The sequence below is a fragment of the Hypanus sabinus genome, chromosome 20 (genome assembly GCF_030144855.1).
Source record: "Hypanus sabinus isolate sHypSab1 chromosome 20, sHypSab1.hap1, whole genome shotgun sequence".
Taxonomy (NCBI): domain Eukaryota; kingdom Metazoa; phylum Chordata; class Chondrichthyes; order Myliobatiformes; family Dasyatidae; genus Hypanus; species Hypanus sabinus.
The window spans coordinates 50,986,351-51,009,384 of NC_082725.1; the positions used below are offsets into that span (position 1 = coordinate 50,986,351).

The following is a 23,034-nucleotide window of genomic DNA, read 5'->3' on the forward strand; positions in this document are numbered from 1 at the left end:
TTTGCCAATCCGAAATGACTGGAGTCTGCAAGCTAGGAAATTGAGGATCCATTTGCACAAGGAGGTATAAAGGCCAAGGTCTTGAAGCTTATTGATTAGTTTTGAGTGGATGATAATATTGAATATGAAGCTGTAGTTGATAAAGAGCATCTTCACTATTCTAAAGTTCCAGAGTTGAGTGAAGAGCCATTGAGATAACACCTGCTGTGGATGTGTTGTGATGGTAGGCAAATTGGAGCAGATCAACATCAATTCTCAGGCAGGAGTTGATGTGCCATCACCAATTCCTCAAAACACTTCATCACTATGGATGCATGTCCTACTAGGTGATAGTTATTGAGGCAGGCTACCACATTCTTCTTAAGCACTGATATTATTGAAGCCTCAGACTGCCAAAGCAAGAAGTTAAAGATATTGGTGGACACTGCAGCCAGTTGATCAGCACAGGTCTTTAGTATTTGACCAGGTACCCATCTGGCCACATGTTTTCTGTGTGTTCACCCTCCTGAACGATGCTCTTTTGTTGGCCTCAAAGACTGAAATCAATGGGTCATCAGGGACTGTGGAGGGTTCATGAGGGTTCCTCCATGTTTTGATGGTCAAAGCAATCACAGAAGGCATTGAGATCAATTGAAAGTGAAGCCTTGTGTCATCTACCGTATGTCACTTGGCTTTACTTAGTAAGAGGTAATAGCATTTAAGCCTTGTCAGAGTGTCAAACACCTTGAATGATTCAAGTTTGGTCCAGACTTGCTACATGAGAGATGGCTTTCCAAAGATCATACCTATATCTCTTGCAGCTTACTTGGTCGCCAGACCTGAATGCCATTGGTTGGGCCCTCAGAAGACTGTGGATCTCATGGTTCACCCAGGGCTTCTGATTGGAGAAGACTGAATGACTTTGTGGGAACACACTTGCCTATGGCCATTTTATAAAGTGTGTGACAACCGTGTGTATTCATTCAGATCCTCCGATGAGTCCTCAAACAAGGCCCAGTCTACCAACTCGAATCAATCCCATAGCTGCTCATCTACCTCTTGCTATCACCTCTTTGTTGCTCTTATCTCTGGAGCTTTGCTCATTAGCCCCTGTTGTATGCAAGTGGGAGGACAGCCAAGTAATCAGATTTCCCAAAATACAGTGAGCACCGAACAGTGGACATTCCTAAATGTAGCACAATACTGATCCACTGTGTTGGGACCCCTCGTGCTACAGGTCATATATTGATGATAACTGGGCAGAGATTTATTCAAATAAGCCTGATTGAAGGCATCAGGGTTGGCTATTTGTTGTTTTGTGATGGCAGTATTCAATAACTCGAGTGCCTAATTAATGTTGGCTTTTGGCAGTATGCAAGCTGTAGCCAGGATCATGGAAGACAATTCTCTTGGTTAAAATAGTGAAGCAAGGTTGTTTACCAAGATGAGTACTGCTTTTCTCTGAGATGCACCTCCACCACGTAGGCCACTGCCACTCCCAAATACTGTCACACGGAACCTTCCACTTTTCCCACATTCAAATGCAATTTCCCCTCTTTCCTTTCATCTGGATGGAGCTAATGTGCCCGTTTCCAGAGTCTGTTCCTGACCCGTTAAGCCTCTACAACTCTAAAAACAGTTAAAAATCTGAACCGTTGCAGCATTTTGTGTTTACATTTCAGTTCAAACAACACTTCTGTTGAGAGAAAAAGTAAACTTCTGAGTACTGTACTTCCGGCATTTTTCTTGTTTTGTTTGTAACTGCACTGTGTAAACTGTGAAATAAACGATATACATCACTGGAACTCAGTTTAGCGACCAACTAATCTTCCAGATCACATGCGAATTGAGTAACCCCCCATAACCCATCTAAATATTAGTAGCAGCAACTACTGCCTCTGGATTATTATCCGAGCAACCCTAAATCTGCACGCAATGCATTTGAAACCCCCAATAACGATGATTATGACTCAACACGAGGGAAAATCTGTACAGTCGCTCGTTAAAAGTCTACAGTTTTTTTTAAAGTTACGTTTCTTATAATCTAATTGTGTTCAGAAACACCGACTACAATCTACTACGGGTTAATCTGTCTGTAAGACACCTTTTGCTTTGAAGCAAGTTTGGCTAGACATTGACGTTATCAACCAAATACTGATGTCGGTGAAATCATTCAGTTTGCCAACACACATTCAGTTCCAACTATTCCGTGATTAAAAAAAAACGAATGTTATCAGTAGAGAAACTCCTGTTAAAACCTTAACAGTTCTGCGCGAAACAACGTTATATCTTCAAAGAAAACATTCAAACTGTTTTGCCCTTATCCATAAATTCTATGTCCGAGATTCCTCACAAACCCTAAAAGCAAAACTCCCCTAGTAGCCAGTAACTGTATGGGGCTTTCTGTTAGTCAATCTACCTGCTGTTTATTTTTTGAACAATGCGTAAGGATTAACAGTGATCAACATTAAACCTGTTACATTTTAACATGCATTACCTCTGAACAAGGAGAAATCCAACCCCAACGTACAGTTGAGGAAAGCCGCTTGTTTGTTCTTTAATCCTGGTATGATGAAAGCCAAACTGTGGGTTGGAGCAACGCACGTACACTGCCTCGTCTCAGCTGTTGCAGCTTAGCTACAGACTGCACACAACCGAAACGCCACAAGCAACGAAACAGCGCGTCATCCCTCGGATAGTTTATCCATATAATGCGCAATATATATCTGCAACTTCCTGATGCGGAATATATATCTCCAACTTCCTGAAAAAATAGTTTGAAGAGCGAAGTGAGGGGTGTTCTCTTTTTAAAACCAACGGACACCACGTCAGACCTACCTCCACCCATAATATAGTGAATTAGCAGGAAGTTAAGGAGAGAACTTCCTTCTTCCAGTAATTTAAATATTGATATTCACCTCTGCTGTACTGAACAGAGTAAGACGGAAAGAATTCTGCGGAACTGTTGCGTTCCTCGATTTAAGTTCCCCACATAGTTTTTTTTAAAGTTTTCTTTTAAAATTCATTATAAAAACTATTTATGAAAGCAAGAGGTTGAATCGTAATGTACTATATGCAAATTGACCAAGAGATTCTGCAGATGCTGGAAATCCAGAATAACACATACACAAAGCTGGAGCAATTCAGGCAGCATTTATGGAAAGGAATAAACAAGCGACGATTCGGGCCAAGACCCTTCATCTGGACCAGAAATTTAAAAAAGGAAGAAGCCACGATAGGAAAGTGGGGGAAGGGAAGGAGTACAAGTTATGAGGTGTCTTCTCCTTATTGTACCAACCGCCGCTGCTGGGCTATGCTTGCAGTTGTAATTTAAGTTGCGGTGTTTAAGAGCAGCGACTTGAAAATTTTACTATCAGCAGCTGCAGGAAGTTCCAAACTGGAATGGTCCTGGGGTACAGTGAGTAGCGGTAGCAATCCTTGTTGGTCTGGATGGTCTTGTAGTTCAGGGATTGGTTTTGTCGGGTTGCTGGTCTGTCCTGGTTACACAAAAGGTGACTAATGTTGAATGGAGTTAATGAATAAGTTTCCTTGTAAATTGCAGAAAGCCTGGCGTTTTTGTAGGGTATCCCATTTGAGGTCGAGAAGCATATCTATAACACTACTGGTCTTTCTATAATCACTGATAACAAACCTGGCAGCTCATCTCTGGACTTTGATGTGAATGGTTTGGTAGGGATCCCAAATGGCACTACAGTATTCCAGTGGTGAGCACAGGTCGGTGGGGGATTGAGTGAGAAACTGGAAGGCGAAGAAGAAGGTATCTATAAGAGAAGAGATGACAGTTGACCATGGGAGAAAGGGAAGGGCAGCAGACGGAGGTGATAGCCTGAGTTAATAGGGCAGCTAGAGTGTGGTATGGAAGAAGGGGGAGGGGAAAATTACCGGGTATTGCTTTTCCAATCTGAGGGTGGCCTCACCACCGCAGTAAAGCAGGCCATGAACTGTTCGTTAGAATGGAGTGGGGGATTGGATTTAAAATAATTGGCCCCCTGGAAATCCTGCTTGTTATGGAAAGGTGCTCCACAAAGCTGTCCCTCAATCTATGTCAGGTTTCACCAATGTAGGGGGGGGGGCAGCATTAAGAGTACAGATATGCAGATGAAGGTGTTATTTTACCTGGAAGGACTGTTTGGAGACCCTGAATGAAGGTGAGGGAGGAGGTGAATGGGCAGGTGTAGCACTTCTCCCACTTGCAGGGATGATGCCAGAAAGAAGGTCATTGGGGAGGGAAGAATGGGCAGGGGAATCACAGAGACAGCAAACCCTGCAGAAAACAGAGTGGGGGAGGTGAAGATGTGCTTGATGGTAAGATCCCGTTGAAGATGGTGGAAGTTGCGGAGAATGCTGTGCTGAACATTCATGAGGTTCATGAGGAGGTACAGTAGGTAAGGACAAGAACTCTTTGAATTTGAACTTCTTAATCTAGCTTTCCATGGATTCTCATATCCCTAACTCAGTCATCTACTTTGTACCCAGCAGTAAATTGATGGAATGTTACTGTTAATTGCAAAGAAACTGTAGAACTTGTGTTTCAGTTAAGGCCACTTCTCCTGGTCTCATAATTTAAGGAAGAATGTTAGCCTATAGGAAGCAGCTCAGAGATGATTCACTGGACACAAACTTGGGAACAAGTATGTTTTCTTATCAGGAAAGTTCAGGTGGTCTCAGCTCATTCAGTTGGAGTTCAAAAGAATGAAGCGGCACATGACTGAAACATAAAAGATCCTAAGAGTTTTTGATATGGAGAGGTTCTATTCTCTTTTGGGGGAATCTATAATTAGGACACATTACTTAAAATAAAGCATTACCCAGTTAAGAGAAAGATGGGATGACATTTTTTTCTCTCTCAGGTGATCTTAAATGTCTTAAACTTTTCCTCAACGGCAGAAGAAGAGCCTTTGAATATTTTTAGAGTGCACTAGATTTATAATAAACAAAGGGTGAAAGATTACCTGGGTGGACAGAAATGCGGAGTTCAGATCAGCCCCTGATCTTATGGAATAGTACTGCATGCTCAAAAGATGAGAGGCCTATTCCTACTTGTAATTCATGTCTTTACGTTTTCAGCTCTCTTGACAGTCTGCACTCCTCCAGATCGAGCTTGCTAGGTGTCCCAGTTTCCTTGCTATTCCTTGTGCTCTTTAGACCTCAAATTCTGAAATGCCCTCTCCCCTTTTCCCACCCACCAAAATATCTCTCCTCCTAACCTTTAAGATGCCTTTTACATTCTTCTTTCAAATACAACTCTATGAAAGGTAATTGATTTTAGACTTGGAAATAATGAATCCATTGTTTCTAAAGTTTTGTGAAGAAAAGTTGCCTTAGTATAAGAAAATGTAGATTTGTCAGAGAAGAACAAAAGCATTGTATTGCTTTTTCCACATGGAATCTTCACAGGCAAGATCCCATGACCATCCCTCTTCCTCTGCCTGATGCTGCCTGATCTGCTGAGTTCTTCTTGTTTTACGGCAGCTGGCACCCAGCTTAATGGTGCATTAACGCCACCTTCTCCGGAGAGTGGATGAGACGATAGACTTACATTCTAAATCTCTTCACCTATTCTGTCTCTCTCTTCTACACACACACACACACACACACACACAATTCCTGCTTATCCATCATATCCTATAAAAAAAACCCTGTATCCCTTGAGAAAGCTAAAAGTACCCTGACCTGTGCCCTCTCACCCATGCCCAGTAACCCTTTTAATGTGAATTCCTGCACTCCCAATTCCCTTAAATTAACTCTCATCATCCCTCTACTGAGATTTCTCCTCCTGCAATTTGTTTTTGCTCTAGATAACATATCTGCATATTCATGTGTCTCCATCCACAAGGAATGGGTCAACTTATGTCATCATTGTTTCACAAGCTTATGCAAATTCTGCCTGCAACATCTCCCAGCCATCTATGTCTTTTCATGCATAAACTACTTATATTTAGTATTCGTATCTCTGGTGCTCTATTAGATTTATTCCCATATATCATTTGCTCTGGGACCCACCAATTACTTATGAAAAATTGTAACAATCAATCATCCTTAAATTCTCCAGGTCTTCCATAAACTTTGCCCACTGAGCACATGTAGGAAAAGAAGGTAAGATGGGTTGGATAGTTTGAAGTATGTGTGTTTTAATTCTAGGAGTATTATGGGTAAGTGTGATGGACTTGGAGTATGGATCAGTACATGGAACTATGATGTGTAGCCATTACTGAAACTTGGTTGAGAGAGGGGCAGGAATGGGTGATTAATATACCAGCTTTTTGAAGTTTTAGAAAAGATAGAGGAGGATGTAAAAGAGATGGGGGGGGGGAGTTGCATACAAATCAAGGACAATATCACAGTTGCACTCAGGGGAGACATAATGGAGGGGTCAGACACTGTGTCCATTTGGGTGGAACTCAGGAGTAGGGAGGGTACAATCACACTGATAGAATTATACTACAGACACCCTAATAACCACCGGTACATTGAGGAATAGATATATAATCACATTAAGGAAAAGTGTAAAAATATTATGGTTGTTGTCATGGGGATTTCAACTTCACTAATTTAAACTGGGGCCTTCTTAGTGCAAGAGGTTTAGATGGGGCAGAACTTGCTAATTGTATCCAGGAAGCTTCCTTAAATCAATATGTGAATAGTCCAATGAGGGGAGGGGCTGTACTGGACCTTGTGTTGGGTAATGAGCCTGACCAGGTGACTGACCTGGTGAACATTTAGGTAACAGTAATCACAACTCCTTAACTTTCAAGGTAGCTATAGATAACAAAAGGTATGGTCTTTGTGGGAGAGTTTTAAATTGGATCTGGACAAATTATGAGGGCATTAGGTAGGAGTAAAGAAGCTTAATTGGGAACACCTTTTCTCTGGCAAGTTCACATCAGACATGTGGAGGGTGTTTAAAGATCAACTGCACAGAATACAGGAAAGGTTAGAAGGAAGGACAGGAATGGAAAGATAAGAGAACCTTGAATGTCCAGAGCGGTGATGAATTTAGTCAAGAAGAAAAAGGAAAAGTATGTAAAGCTTTGGAAGTTAGGATCAAACAAAGCACATGAGGAGTATAAAGAAGCCTGAAAAGAACTAAAGGAAATTAGGAAAGCCTGGAGGGGCCTTGAAAAGTCCTTGGCAAGTAGCATTAAGGTCAATCCTAAGGCTTTACATTCATACATCAAGAGCAAGAGGATAACTAGAGAGAAGCTGGGACCACTCAGGGATAAAGGGTAGAACATTTGCTTGGATGCAGAGAGTGTGAGTGAGGTACTTACTGAGTACTTAACTATAGTATTTACCATAGAAAAGGAAATGGAGGACCAGGAGATCAGCGCCCAGTCCTCACGTTAGGGTGTTCAGAGGACAAGGATGAGGCAGTGTTGCTGAGCAGAGAGATCTTGGGATCCAACTTCTAGCTCGTTGAAAGTGGCTACACAGGTCGATTAGGTGGTTATGAAGGCTTATGGAATGCTTACTTTTATTAGCCGAGGCACTGAGTTTAATAGTTAGGTGGCTATGTTGCAACTTTATAAAATTCTGTTTAGGCCTCATCTGGTGTATTGCATAGGCGTTCTGGGCACCCCACTATAAGAAGGATGTTGAGGCTTTGGAGAGGGTGCAGAAAAGGTTTACCAGGATGTTGTTTGGTTTAGAGGGCCTGAGCTGTCAAAAGAGGCTGGATGAACTTGGGTTGTTTTCTCTGGAGTGTGGAGCTAAATGGAGATCTGTAGATGTTTATAAGATTATGAGAGGTATAGATAGAGTGCTCAGAGAGTATCTGTTTCCCAGGGTTGAAATGTCTGATACCAGAGGGCATGCATTGAAGGTGAGAGGGGGTAGGTTCAAGGGGGATGTGAGAGGTAAATTTTTTACTCAGAGAGTCCTGGATACCTGGAATGCACTGCCTGATATGGTGACAGAGGCAAATACATTTGAGGCTTTTAAGAGACATTTGGATAGGTATATGGATGTAAGGCTGATGGAGGGATGTGGACATGGTAGGAGGGATTGGTGCTGGGGAGTTTCTGATTAGCTTTCTAGCTGGTTGACCACAATGTTGTGAGGCAAAGGGCCTATTCCTGTGCTGTATTGTTCTACATTCAAGAGTAGCACAGAACAGCTGCCTGGCGGCTCCTGGATTACATCCTGACCTCAGGTGTCACGATCTATGCAGAAGGTGAAAGTGCGTGCTTTCTTTTGGTCAGTGATTCCCAACAGGGGGGATGTTAGGGGAAATAGAAGTCATTGAGGGGCACCCAAGATTCTTGGGGGGGGGGGCAGCATCCTAACTTGAGGCACAACAGCTGACCGACCATGAGTAGAACAGGCACTTACAACAAAAAAGGATGAAGCACTGGAACACAGGAGCTCTGCTGGCAGTGAGCGTTCATCGTCACAATGCATCTGAAACTCAGCAATCTCATCCGACCTTACCAACCAGACATTACTGGGGATGTATAAATTAGCCCCATGTGTCTTATTTGTAATACCATACTGTCTAATGAAGCCATGAAGCCATCGAGTTTGCAGGAACACTTCCGTAAAAGACACCCTGAAAAGGCTGCTCATGGTATTATTCAGTTCCAGAAGATGAAAGAAGAATTTGAAAAGCCTTGCAGACTTGTGTCATTTGCCAAAGTAGTTAAAAATGACCTTTTTTGCTAATGGCACATGTAGTTTGTCAAAAATGGAAAAATTTATGAAGAGATTCTGTTTTGTACAAAGTTAGAAACAAATATCAAAGGAGAATCAATCTACAACAAGCTCAAAATGTATCTTGAGGATAAAAGTATTCTAATTAGGAACATGATTTCTTGTGCACAGATGGAGCACCATATATGACAGGTTGCCATGCTGGTTTAGTGACAATTTTGAAAACAGAAATTCCAAGTCTGTTTGTAATCCATTGTGTAATTCATCGTCAACGTCTCGCAGCCAAAAACCTCAGCCTGTGACCTTCATAAAGCATGACTCTTGTAATATCCACTATCAACCAAATTAAAGCTCATCCATTAAATAGCAGAATATTATGCCAGCTATGTCAAGATAATGATGAAGAGCTTGAATGCTTGCTTCTTCACATTGAACTGTGCTGGATGTCAAAAGGCTGCTGCTTAAAATGTTTCTTTGATCTTTTTGACAGCATGGTTGGATTTATGCTCAAAGTTGAAAAGAGCTTGGGAAACAAAATTGAACTTCTACATGGAGATGTGGCATGCCTAGCTGATCTGTATGACAAAATCAACACTCTAAATATGAAGCTGCAGGTTCAGAATTTCAATTTAATCCAGGTAAAAAGTACATAGCTCACTTTTAACAGAAAATTGGAAGCAAAACATTGGGAGAAGAATGTTCTCATGAATGTAGAATCCCTTCATTGAAAGTATGGAACTCTCATTCACAGACAGTGGTTTGCAAGAGTACTGCTTACATCTGCAGACACTGAAGAAGGATTTTCAAAATCAATTCAAGTATTTGAACAATCTGGAAATTCCAGACTGGATAATTAACACATTTCTTTGTAAGGTGGAAGTACAGGAAGAGAGCTTGCAAGAAGAAATTATCGAAATTCAGAATGATGAAGAAGCAAAAATGCTTTTCGAAAATGTTGGCTTTTGAGGTATGTGGCTTCACTGTCATACGAAGTTTCCTGGTCTTTAGAGAAGAGCCAAAGCCTCTTCATTGCATTCCCATCCTCCTACCCTGTTGAAAGAGGCTCCAGTGCAGTGAACCACATATTCACAAAAAGACAGAAACTGCTTGGACATTATGACACATGGTGACTTAAGGCTTTTGCTGTCACAATTTGAACCAGATATTTCAACTCTTGCTAAAAACCATCAAGCTCTAGGATCATATTGATATCAATGCTGCTGTACAGCACACATGTACTGTGTAAGCTAGGTTAAAAGACGTATAAAAATTTAAAGCAGAATCTTTTTCTCCTCATGTTACCATATGGTAAACATGTTTTTACACTATGGGGGTGCCAGGAAGTATATGGTGCCTAAGATAGGCATTGGCAAGAATGAAAGTGCTTTGGGGGGGACGTGGGCTAAAAAAAGTTTGGGAAACACTGTTCTAGGTGTTCTGGATTCCTCCAAAATCCGCAAGATAATTAAAGATTAATCCCAAAGTCTGGTAGGTAAGTTTATCACTGTACACTACATCAAGTGTACAGATGAATGGTACAATCTAGGCAGAGTTGATGGGAAAGTGGGAGAATAAAATGAGTTGAGTGTAGGATTGGATGATAGTAAATGGGTGATTGCAGATCATCATGGATATGATGAGTTCAAATCCACAATAATAATGACGACTGTCTTTGAATTTATGTCTGTCAATTTTCTGGTATCAAAGGCACCAAACCAAGACCACTGAATCAAAATCTATCTCATTTAAAACAGCAACACACACAAAATGCTGGTAGAACACAGCGGGCTAGGCAGCATCTATAGGGAGAAGCACTGTCAACGTTTAAAACAGACTTGTTTTCTATAAAATAAAAGTAGAAAAGAAAGAATAATTTGAATATTTCTTTAAAAAAATCATCTGAGTTGGAATTTGATAGTTCAACATCATTCATTGGTGCCCCATATATATTAGTGGATCTACTTTAAAGAAGGCCATTGGAGTCCATTTAATGCTGCTAAACCAATAATTCTGGGTGGGTAGCACCCATTTTCTCAGGGCTCTGAGTAAACATTTTCATTCAATGTAATAAAGCTGTAAGTTTTGATGATTCAGAGTATACAAGCAAAAGCAAACACTCCCATTATCCTTGCACCAGTGAAGGATCTGCCCTTTACTCATTACTTTGGCGTAATTTTAATATTCTAACCAAACTAAATAATAATTAATCATGAATAAAAAGGCAAACAATACAGTAATTCAGAAGCACATCATTTCAAGCTACTCTTGTGACCTATTAAAACTAAACAACTCATCTTTGTTCCTACTTCTGGTTAACAGTTTCCCTCATTTTCCAAAGTACAATATCATTCAAATGGCAACAAAAAAAAACATTCTGCTGTTTTATCCTCACTCACTGCAAATCCATCTTACCTTCTTCTCCAAGGGTCCTGAGCTCCTTGTCAACTCCCAGGTTCATAACCATCCATCCTGAAAGTCATGAATTATTCACTGTGCCTATGGATATCGCACAATTACACTTTTGTCCTCAGTTTGTACGCATGGTTCGATGAAACTGATTATGTTCATTGTTCTTCAAAACAAAAAGGGTATTCATTCTCTTGGGAATGTATTGTGGACTTCCAATCAGCCATGGGGAGATACAAGAGTAAATTTCTGATAAATGCAAAAGCATTAAAGCAATAATAGACAAACAGGACTGCAGATGCAGGAATCAGGAGCAACACACAAAGGGGCTTGAGGAACTCAGCAGATGAGGCAACAATACGGAGGGAAATGGACAGTTAACATTAATGTTTTGGATTGAGACCATTCCAAATGAAGAGTCTTGACCGAAAAGGTCAATTGTCCATTTCCCTCCACAGGGCAATATTTGAGGGGTATTACAATCACCGTAATATATACAATGATTCAGTTGGTGTAAAAAAAGAGGGCATAAAATTCTTTAAGTGCAACTTTGCAATGTGTTTAGCCAGTATGTAGCAAACCCATCAAGTGTGGGGGCAGTTCAGAATTTTAATTTCTCGGAAGGAAACTGCACAAGTATACAGTGAAAAGAGTAGTTTTGTGGTACAGCAGTGATCAAAATTTGTTTGGATTTTAAATAGATATGGAAAAAGATAAAATAAAATAGGAGTCAATGTTCTCAGTTGGCATCCAGCCAAAGTTACTGGACCAAGAAGTGATTTCCAAGATACATTGGAAACTACCTCTTCAAATTAAACCAATTTTAAAACAAGAAATATTTAGGAAGGTGATACAAAGATTCGGAGTACACATGGTCCTAGAAAGGGTATTCAGAATGCATAAGCCAAATATAGAGCCTCCTCGATGACAAGGTAGGGTAAGTTAAAAAAGAAAAGTTTAACTCTGACACCAGGATCACAAAACCTGAAAGACCATAGAAAGTATAGAAAAGGCAACCAAAGAAAGAAAATGCAACAAAAAAAATAAGCAAATAAATTCAAAGAAAATTCAAAGATGTTTTTATGAATACTAATGAACAGAATAAGAGAAAAGAGTAAACATTATTGGGGTAAAAAGGTATGGATGTGGAAGATTTGGATGAAGTTCTGAAAGAATATTTTGCATCTGCCCTCACAAAAAAGGGTGTGTTGAAGTTGTGCTGCAGAGTGTTCACCAGGTTGGTGCCTGGATTGGAGCATTATGGTTATAAGGAAAAGTAGCATAAGACTTGTAAAAGTAGCCAACACTTCTCTCTCCACTGACACCACCAGCCTCCCTCCCTCCTCTGATCCCATCTCTCAGCCGTGCCGGGTCTTTATCATTCCCTCTGACCTTCAACTCTCTGAGGCAGAGCGCTCTGTCCTCAGTAAGAGCCTCAGCTTTGTCCCCCTTCGTCCACACCTCAGCGAGTTCCGTTTACGCCATGACGCTGAACTCTTTGTCCGCCGTCTCCGTCTCCGAGCTTACTTCTTTGACAAGGACTCTCCTACCCCCACCGATGACCCCTTCTCCCGTCTTCAACCCTCCTCCTCTTCATGGGCACCCCACTCTGGTCTTCTCCCTGCTCTGGATCTCTTTATTGCTAATTGTCGACGGGACATCAACCGTCTTGACCCTCACCACACCCTGTTCCAATTCCAACCTCACTCCTTCCAAACGCTCTGCTCTCCGCTCCCTCCGCACCAATCCTAACCTCACTATAAAACCTACTGATAAGGGGGGAGCTGTTGTTGTCTGGCGTACTGACCTCTACCTGGCCAAGGCACAGTGACAACTCTCTGATACCTCCTCTTATTTACCCCTTGATCATGACCCCATTAAGGAGCACCAGGCCATTGTCTCCGATACCATCACCAACTATATCAGCTCTGGGGATCTCCCACCCACTGCCACCAACCTCATAGTTCCCACACCCCACACTTCCCGTTTCTACCTCCTACCCAAGATTCACAAACCTGCCTATCCAGGTAAACCCATTGTCTCAGCTTGCTCCTGCCCCACTGAACTCATTTCTGCATACCTTGACACTGTCTTATCCCCCCTTGTTCAATCTCTTCCCACCTATGTTCGTGACACTTCTCACGCTTTGAATTTTTTCAATGATTTTAAGTTCCCTGGCCCCCACCGCCTTATTTTCACCATGGACGTCCAGTCCCTATATACCTCCATCCCCCACCCGGACGGTCTCGAAGCTCTTCGCTTCTTTTTGAATTCCAGACCTAACCAATTCCCCTCTACCACCAATCTCCTCCATCTAGCGGAATAAGTTCTTACTCTCAATAATTTCTCCTTTGGCTCCTCCCACTTCCTCCAAACCAAGGGTGTAGCCATGGGCACCCGCATGGATCCCAGTTATGCCTGCCTTTTTGCTTGTGGAACAGTCCATATTCCAAGTCTATATGGGTATCCATCCCCCTCTTTTCCTTCGCTACATCGACGACTGCATTGGCGCTGCTTCCTGCACACATGCAGAGCTCTTTGACTTCACTAAATTTGCCTCCAACTTTCTCCCTGCCCTCAAATTTACCTGGTCCATTTCTGACACCTCCCTCCCCTTTCTTAATCTTTCTGTCTCCATCTCTGGAGATGGCTTATCTACTGATACCTACTATAAGCCTACAGACTCTCACAGCTATCTGGACTATTCCTCTTCCCACCCTCTCTCTTGCAAAAATGCTATCCCCTTCTCACAATTCCTCCATCTCCGCTGCATCTGCTCTCAGGATGAGGCTTTTCATTCCAGGACGAAGGAGATGTCTTCCTTTTTTAAACAAAGGGGCTTCCCTTCTTCCACCATCAACTCTGCTCTCAAACGCATCTCTCCCATTTCCCACACATCTGCCCTCACCCAATCCGCCCGCCACCCCATTCAGGATAGGGTTCCCTTTGTCCTCACCTACCACCCCACCAGCCTCCAGATCCAACGTATAATACTCCGTAACTTCCGCCACGTCCAACTGGATCCCACTACCAAGCACATCTTTCCCTCTCCCACCTTTCTGCTTTTCGCAGGGATCGCTCCCTACGCAACTCCTTTGTCCACTCATCCCCCCCATCCCTTCTCACCGATCTCCCTCCTGGCACATCCTTGTAAACAGAACAAGTGCTACACCTGCCCTTATACTTCCTCCCTCACCACCATTCAGGGCCCCAGACAGTCCTTCCAGGTGAGGTGACACTTCACCTGTGAGTCGGCCGGTGTGGTATACTGTGTCCAGTGCTCCCGATGTGGCCTTTTATATATTGGTGAGACCCGACGCAGACTGGGAGACTGTTTCGCTGAACACCTATGCTCGGTCCGCCAGAGAAAGCAGGATCTCCCAGCGGCCACACATTTTAATTCCACGTCCCATTCCCATTCTGATATGTCTATCCATGGACTCCTCTATTGTCAAAATGAATCCAAACTCAGGATGGAGGAACAACACCTTATATACCAGCTGGGTAGCCTGCAACCTGATGGCATGAACATTGACTTCTCTAACTTCTGTTAATGCCCCTCCTCCCCTTCTTACCCCATCCCTGACATATTTAGTTGTTTGCCTGTTCTCCATCTCCCTCTGGTGCTTCCCCCCACCCCCCAACCTTTCTTTCTCCCGAGGCCTCCTGTCCCATGATCCTTTCCCTTCTCCAGCTCTGTATCTCTTTCGCCAATCACCTTTCCAGCTCTTAGCTTCATCCCACCCCCTCCGGTCTTCTCCTATCATTTCGCAGTTCCCCCTCCCCCCACTACTTTCAAATCTCTTACTATCTTTCCTTTCAGTTAGTCCTGACGAAGGGTCTTGGCCCGAAATGTCGACAGTGCTTCTCCTTATAGATGCTGCCTGGCCTGCTGTGTTCTACCAGCTTTTTGTGTATGTTGTTTGAGTTTCCAGCATCTGAAGATTTCCTCGTACAAACCTTGTTTATTTTCTCTCCAGTGGAGGAGGGAGAAGCTTGTCCTGATGTACAGTAGGTATATAAAATTGTGAATAGATTACATGGTAGAAACATTTTTTAAATGGTGGGGCTGTTTAAGACAAGAGAGCATTGGTTTAAGATGAGTGGTAGAAGGTGTTCAGAGGATATGAGGAGGAACATTCTCACAGAGAGTGGTTGGAGTTTGGAATTTGCTGTCTAAAGGTGCTGTCACAACATCTGAGAACCATCTAGACAAGTTCTCCAACACATAGAAGGCTATGGACCTAGTACAGGTAAATGGGATTTGGAAGGTAGGGAAAACAAATGACATAAATGTGGTGAGCCAAAGGGCCTCTATATGCCATGCAGCTCAATGTGTCTATTAATATGTGTGAAGATGCTTAGCATCTTTAAAACTGGATAATTCACCTGACGTTAATGAAATATATCCCACCTTATTAAGAAGAATAGGACAAGAAATTGCAAAGGGCCAGAGAATGATCTTACAATCCTTGAAGATATAGTGATAGAAGACTGGAATTGCAAATGATAGATTATTATTTAAAAAGGGAGGAAAAGGTAAATTGATGAATTGTGGTAGTCTTGTCATGTACAATGATAACAGGAAACTTGTGGAGTAGAGTTTTTAAAGAGGAAAAGCCATTGCACTGGGGCAATTCCACTCTCAGAAGTCCAGGTCCAGTGATACAAACAGCATCACAAACTGGGATCTTCCTTGGTTGCAGTATTATCTTCTATGCCTTGTCATGCTTTTTTCTCTCCATAGAGTGAAGCAGTAGAGTCTTCCTGTCCATTGGATCTTATTGTAGATCTCATCCACCCAGTCCACTGGAGCTGACTTTGCATGTTCCTATCTCACCAGGGCATGAGGCCTGCTGGCTACCATCACCTGGTTTAGCCTGACTGGTCGAAGCAGTGTACCGGGTGTGACCATGGTTGCATGCAAACAACTACTTGGAGCCAAAGGTGAGAGCTGAGTGTCTGGTGGGGACCAAAGGTGAGTGAGCTGCCCTGGAATGGTGACAAGCCCTTTCACCAGAGATGCTACCTCTCCCTGGATACCCCATACAACCCATTGATGAATTACAGTCTATGTAGTTTCAGAAGTGGGCAAATTAGTAAACAATTAGCAGGTTAGAAAGCCATCCAGGATTCCTTATTCTTTTAGCCAAAACATTGAAAATGAGGACAGGAAGATTAGATTTAAATTAGACGTATCATTAAATATACCCCACAGTTTGAACTCTGTGTATAGTCTAGCTACAAAGGAAAGATGTAACTGAAATGGTGTAGTGTATCTTTAAAGATGTTACCAGGAGTTAGAGTTGAAACAAAGACTGAAGGAACAATTAACTGATGTGTATGAACCCTTTGAGAGGGGAGAGGTCGGGGGGGGGGGGGCAGATAGAATTAGAATTTTTGTTTATTATCATTGTCTTATATAATATGAAATTTGAGCAGGAGTGCAGTGCAAAGATATAAAATTAGCATAAATTACAAAATACAATACAGGCGCAAAACAAAAGGAATAATGAAGTGGTGTTCGTGGATCATTTGGAAATCTGATATTGGGGGAAAGAAGCTGTTTCTGAATCAGGCTCCTGTAACTTCTCCCTGATAGCAGTACAAGAAGAGGGCAAGTCCCATATGGTGAGGGTCCTTAGCGTTGGATGCCACATTCTTAAGGCATGGCCTCTTGAAAATATCCTTGATGGTAGTGAGAGCAGTACTTGTGATGGAGCTGGCTGAGTCCTTAACCTTCTTCAGCCATTTGCAGTCATGTGTATTGAAGCCTCTATACCAGTGTGTGATGTGACAAGTCAGAATGTATGATGGAATACATCCATAAAATTTGCAAGTGTCTGGTGACACACCAACTCTCCTCAAACTCCAAACAGAGCAGAGCCACTGGCATGCCTTCTTCATCATTGTGTTAGGCCCAGGTAGATCCTCTGAGATGTTGATGCCCAGGAACTTGAATCTGCTCACCCGTTCCACCACTGACTCCTCAATGAGGACTGGTGCGTGTTCTCCCGACTTCCTCTTCATGAAGCCCACAATCAATCTCTTAGTCCTACCGATGTTGAATGCAAAGTTGTTGTTCTGTCATCACACAACCAGCTGACCTAGCTCACTCCTGTACTGCTCTTTTCCAATATCTAAGATAGAGTAAATAAGAGGACTTAATTCCTCCACATTAAGGCCTAAAATCAGGGTAGTGTAGATTTACAGCAATTGATAAGAGAGGAGATGAGGAAAAATAAACTTGAGACCTAGATCTCACCGCCGGAAAGGGTGGTAAACATATAAACTCTAATCACATTCAAACTGAGCTTGGATGTGTATTTAAAGACCCATATCAAGTGCTGAAAGGTGGCATTAGGTTGAGCACTCCTTTAAAACTGCTAACGGGTGTGATGGATAGAATATCCTCTTTATGTGTCATAAATTTTTTTTTTGTAACTTATTTTTTTATTGAAGTTCATCATCAAACAAACATTTCCATAAGATGTATTTCAGACATTGTACATATATATCATATAATCATATATATATATCACAGATCTCCATAAAGTATTTATCTGAGATATACACTTATAGAAAAGAGCAGAAAAAAAAAACAAACAGAAGGAAAAAAACTACGTACAAGTAGGGAGTGATCTTTTTTTACAACATATTCATTGATTTGTGAGAATAAAATCAGGCCTATGAGACATTATGTAGTTAAACCATTTTTCCCAGTATGAATCAAATTGTTCTAGCTTATGATTAACAGATGCTGTTATCTTCTCCATTTTGTAAATGTCCATTGTAATTTCCATCCATGCATTTAAAGTTGGGCTCTCCTGTGATAACCATTTCCTAGTAAGAGTCTTTTTACCAGCCACCATCAGTATATTCATTAAATATTTATCTCTTTTCAATCATTCTTGAGGTATATATCCAAAATATATGGTCTTATATGGTCTAAGCTCCATAGGACTGCTTATGCTCAATTGACTCAATATCTAGTCAATTACAGCTATTCAAGTCTGGCTGCAACTTCCACTCTCTCCCTGCTATCAAAACTGTTTTCAAAATGTATATAACAATCAATCAGTCCACACCATCTCTGATGATCATTTGCTTTTGAAATATCAACGTCTGAAATTTGCAATACATCCTCACAATCTCGATAATCATCTTCACTCCTACAGCTCCCTTATACTAACATTTCCACTTGCTCTGGTTTCTTCTACAGCCTCTCTCTTTAATCAACTGCCTTCAGTTGCACAGGTGGCTTCCCTGAACCTGTGTCCACTAATACTCCAAACACCAACTCAGGGGGATTTTTAGACACATTTCTTGATTACCCCACCCTTTCACCTGTTTCATTAGTTTGTTCAAGCTCCAGTGAAGGTCCATTAAAGTTGCAAAATAAATGCTCATGGCTGTTTTGCTATATGTAACAAAGGCCATTTATAGTACGTAGAAGACAATCGTATTGGTACTTTGCTGCATATTAACACAATTGCCTAAACCTCTGAGACAGGGTATAGTTGCTGGAGACGTTGGAAGGAAAATGGGATTATTTCCATTGTCAATAGGGACACAGTGGCTGAAGGGACTACTTCTTTGCTGTATGACTCCCATGTATTTAAGAGTCTATGAATCAACAATCCACAAGAGCTGTTGGATTTTTATTACAACTTTCTGAAGTTGTACTTTTGTTCATAAATCTTAACATTCTCTCCCACCACCCACACCCAAGCAATTCCAAATATCCAGTGAAGAACATTAAGTGGATAAATTAGCTCCTGACAAAAATTTATTTAGATCAACATCAGGCCATACTAGCAGGAGCTCAGATTTAGATTCACATCAGTCAGTCCCAGGTCTGTGCCTTTAATTCATTATTCATAACCTGAAAGTAAACTATTCAAAATATGCAATACAGTATATCTTTAATATATCTCATCATTTCCTGATGATTGAAAATTTGAGAAGATCCTGGTAGTGCAAGTTTTGTGTTTGCATGCCAGAAATGTCAACAAAGAATCCATGCAAAAGTTTCATCTTTTTACTGCACTGGTACATTTGAGTGGAGAAGAGGAATGATGTAATGCCAAGATTACTTAACAATGGAAACCATCCTGGAATCCATCCAGCACAATAATTATTGCAGTGCAGGGGAAAGTAAACAAAATTGTACATAGTAGCATATGCAAAACATATTCAGTTTTAGGAAAAAAGCATTGCAGCCTGTCTGTAGTTCCTTCTCAAAAAGGGCATGGCAAACCAGCATAGCAGAATGGACCATTCAAGGACCACACACTCCTTCCCCCACCCCCTCCACCCCACAGCATACACCCATTTTGCACAATGGACATAAAGTGGTAAATTAGTTTATTGTTGTCACATGTACTGACACACAGTGAAAATCATTCAGATGGCTACGTGATGGCATGTAGAAGATATATTGACTGGCTGAGCGGTGCTGCAATAACAACCTTGCACTCAATGTCAGCAAGATCAAAGAACTGATAATGGATATCAAGAAAGGGAAATTGGAGAACTCACACCAGTCCTCATTGAGCGATCAGTCAAGAAAAGGCCAAGCAGCTTCAAGGTCCTCAACATCAACATCTCAGAGGATCTATCTTGGGCCCAACATATTGAGCAGTCACAAAGAAGGCATGCCAGTGGATATACTTCATTAGGAGTTTGAGAATACTGGGTGTGCCCCGAAGATTTTAGCAAATTTCTATGGATGTATCACGGAGAGCATTCTGACTGGTTGTATCAGAGCCTGGTATGGAGGATCCAATGCACAGCATTGCAAGAGGTAGCAGAGGGTTGTAGACTCAGCCATTTCCATTATGGGCACAATGTTTCCTATTATCAAGGGCATCTTCAAGAAAGCAGCATCCATCATTAAAGACCCTTGCCATCTGGGACATGCCCTTTTCACCTTACTACCATCAGGGAGGAGGTACAGGAAACTGAACATTGGCACTCAAAAATTCACAGAACAGCTCCATGATCAAACTTCTGAACTAATGAACACTACCTCATTATTTGACTATTTACTTATTTATTTTGTGACTTACTGCAAACAGGTTTCATGACTACAGTATGTCAGTAACAATAAACCCAATTCTGATCCTGATTGTTTTGAAGACCGGTCATTCAGACAAATTCATCGCAAAAGTGCATTGAGGTAATACAAGGTAAAAGAAGAACAGAATGCGGAATAAAATGTTACAGTTGCAGAGAAAATGCAGTGCAGGTAAATAATAAGGTGCAAGTTCATAATGATATAGATGTGAGATCAAGAGTCCATCCTACCATTCAATACTCATAACAGTGGGACAGAAGATGTCCTTGAGCCTGGTGGTACATGCTTTCAGGCTTCTGTATCTTCTGTCCGATGGGAAGGTGAGGAGAGAATGACTAGAGTGGTTGCAGCCTTTGATTACATTGGCTGTTTTTATATTATATTGGCTATTTTTATGTTCCCTGCAGCGGATAGTGACATCAGCTGAGAAGATCATCGGGGTCTCTCTTCCCACCATTACAGACATTTACACTACACGCTGCATCCGCAAAGCAAACAGCATTTTGAAGGACTCTTATACAAACTCTTTTCCCTCCCGCCATCTGGGAAAAAGCACTGAAGCACTCGGGCTCTCACGAACAGACTAGGTAACAGTTTCTTCCCCCAAGCCATTAGACTCCTCAATACCCAGAGCCTGGAATGACACCCTCTTACTGCCCTCTACTGTGCTTATTGTCTTGTTTATTATTTATTGTAATGTCTGCACTGTTTTGTGCACTTTATGCAGTCCTGTGTATGTCTGTAATCTAGTGTAGTTTTTTCTGTGTTGTTTTTACACAGTTCCGTGTAGTTTTTGTACTGTTTCATGTAGCAGCATGATCCTGAAAAACGTCGTCTCGATTTTACTGTGTACTGTACCAGCACTTATGGTCGAAATGACAATAAAAAGTGACTTGACTTAACTTTTACCGAGACAGATGCTTCAGGGAGAAGGAATATGTAGTCCTTGCATGGCTCACTGTCCTTTGCTGGTTTGACATGCAACTTCTAAGAAGGAACTGAGTTGAGGCCACATCTTTATACCTAAAACTAATGCATCCTAAACACCTTTTGGCTTCATAGGTGGAATGGAATCATGCATGCCCACTTTGAGTTTACACAGCCTGTCCTTCTGTTCACAATGACTCTGGAGCAAGTGGAGGAAATCAGCTTTGTCACAGGTCAGTTACTGGCTGCAGAGGAGTGAGGCTGGTGGAGAACTTAGTATTGTGAGATGTTGAAATCTAGCCAGTGTCATAAGGGGAATTCAATGATCCACTCCCATGTGCCAATGTAACATGAATAATTTAGATGTTAGCTTCCATTCAACGTATGTACTCTCACATCTAAGTCAGAAGTTTCAGCAAGCCCTATTCACATTTGCCAACAAAAACGTAAACTGACACTGGCGTACTAAATAAATGCTCTACTGCTGAAGATGGCATCTACTGGATGAAATATTAAATTCTGGCAGATATAAAAGATTCCATGGAACTATTTGAAAAAGATCCAGGGAGCTCACACTAAATCTTCACTGAACAACGTCACTGAAACAGATATATGGCCATTCCCACATTACGGAACTTTACTCTATACAAACTGGCAATGGAGTTTCCTATATGACAAAGGTGGCTCTCTGGTCACTCAAGTCACAAGAGAGACTGCAAATGCTGGAAATCTGGAGCAACAGACACAAAATGCTGGAGGAACTCTAGAACTCAGCTGGAATATAGCACTTACCATGTGAATCCATTGGTGTTTTATTGCATTCAGTGCTCTTGGTACAGCCTTGTCCACATTGGTGAAACCTCATTCCAGCTGGAGTATCGCTTTTTTGAGCATCTTCACTCAGTCTGCAAAACAGCCAGGATATCCCTGAGAAGTAACACCTCATATTCCAAGTTGGTGATCATCAACCTGAGGGCATCAACATTGACCTCTAACTTCCAACAACCAGTCAGCTTTATTTCCCTTTGTTTTCCCTTTTGCCTGTGGCCCTTTTATTCCTCCTCTTCCCCTCCCCACCTTCACCTCACCCTCACCCACACTTTTTCTTTCTGATTCCCCACCTCCTTCCCTTCCAAAGTCTACTGTTCTCTTGTATCAGATTTTTTCTTCAGTCCTTTGCCATTTCCACCTACACCTCCCAGCTTCTCACATCATTCCTCTCCCCCACCACTCCCCATCCTTTACCCTCAAATCTACCAAGCTCCTCTCACCTGGATTCACCTATCATCTGCCGGCTCTCACTCCTCCTCCTCCCCATACCTTTTTATTCACACTTCTGCAAACTTCCTTTTCAGTCCTGATTTAGGGTCTCAACCCAAAATCTCAACCATTCATTTTCCTCCATAGATGCTGCCTGACCTGATGAGTTCCTCCAGCATATTACGTGATGCTCTCTGGTCACTCATGGTCTAATGTAACAAGGGCCAGAGTCTTACATATGGCATAGGGCAGTGGCCACCTGAGAGAATATATGTTCAAACTGTTTAAGAGAACAGCTGACCATATTATCACTGTCAACATATCTACAACGTTCCTCAGTTTATAAACCTGTTTATAAACCAGTTTATAGACCTGTTTATAGACCTGATCAAAAACTATGAGCAAAGATGAATGTCTATGTAAATATTTACTGTCAAACTGAGTGCATTGGCTTTGGTTGTGACTCAGGGAATATATGGCATGCTGTTTATGTGTGAGGAAGCAAATCACCTATTTTCACCAAATGATTAGTATTTTGGTAATGGTGAGACCCGACGTAGATTGGGAGACCGCTTCACAGAGCACCTACGCTCCGTTTGCCAGAAAAAGCAGGATCTCCCAGTGGCCACCCAATTTAATTCCATTTCCCATTCCTATTCCAACATGTTAATCTATTGTTGTGAAGAGGCCATACTCAGGTTGGAGAAGCAACA

General features: G+C 41.8%; 1 protein-coding gene across 1 annotated transcript in view; it reads right to left on the reverse strand.

The window, feature by feature from the left end:
* LOC132378519 (E3 ubiquitin-protein ligase RNF144B-like) overlaps positions 1 to 2,811 on the reverse strand; it is a 75,946-nt gene extending 73,135 nt beyond the window's left edge. The window contains exon 1 of the mRNA XM_059945474.1: positions 2,477 to 2,811. The gene's annotated coding sequence lies outside the window, so the exon portion shown is untranslated. The remainder of the gene's footprint in view (positions 1 to 2,476) is intronic.
* Between the last annotated feature and the right edge of the window lie 20,223 nt (positions 2,812 to 23,034).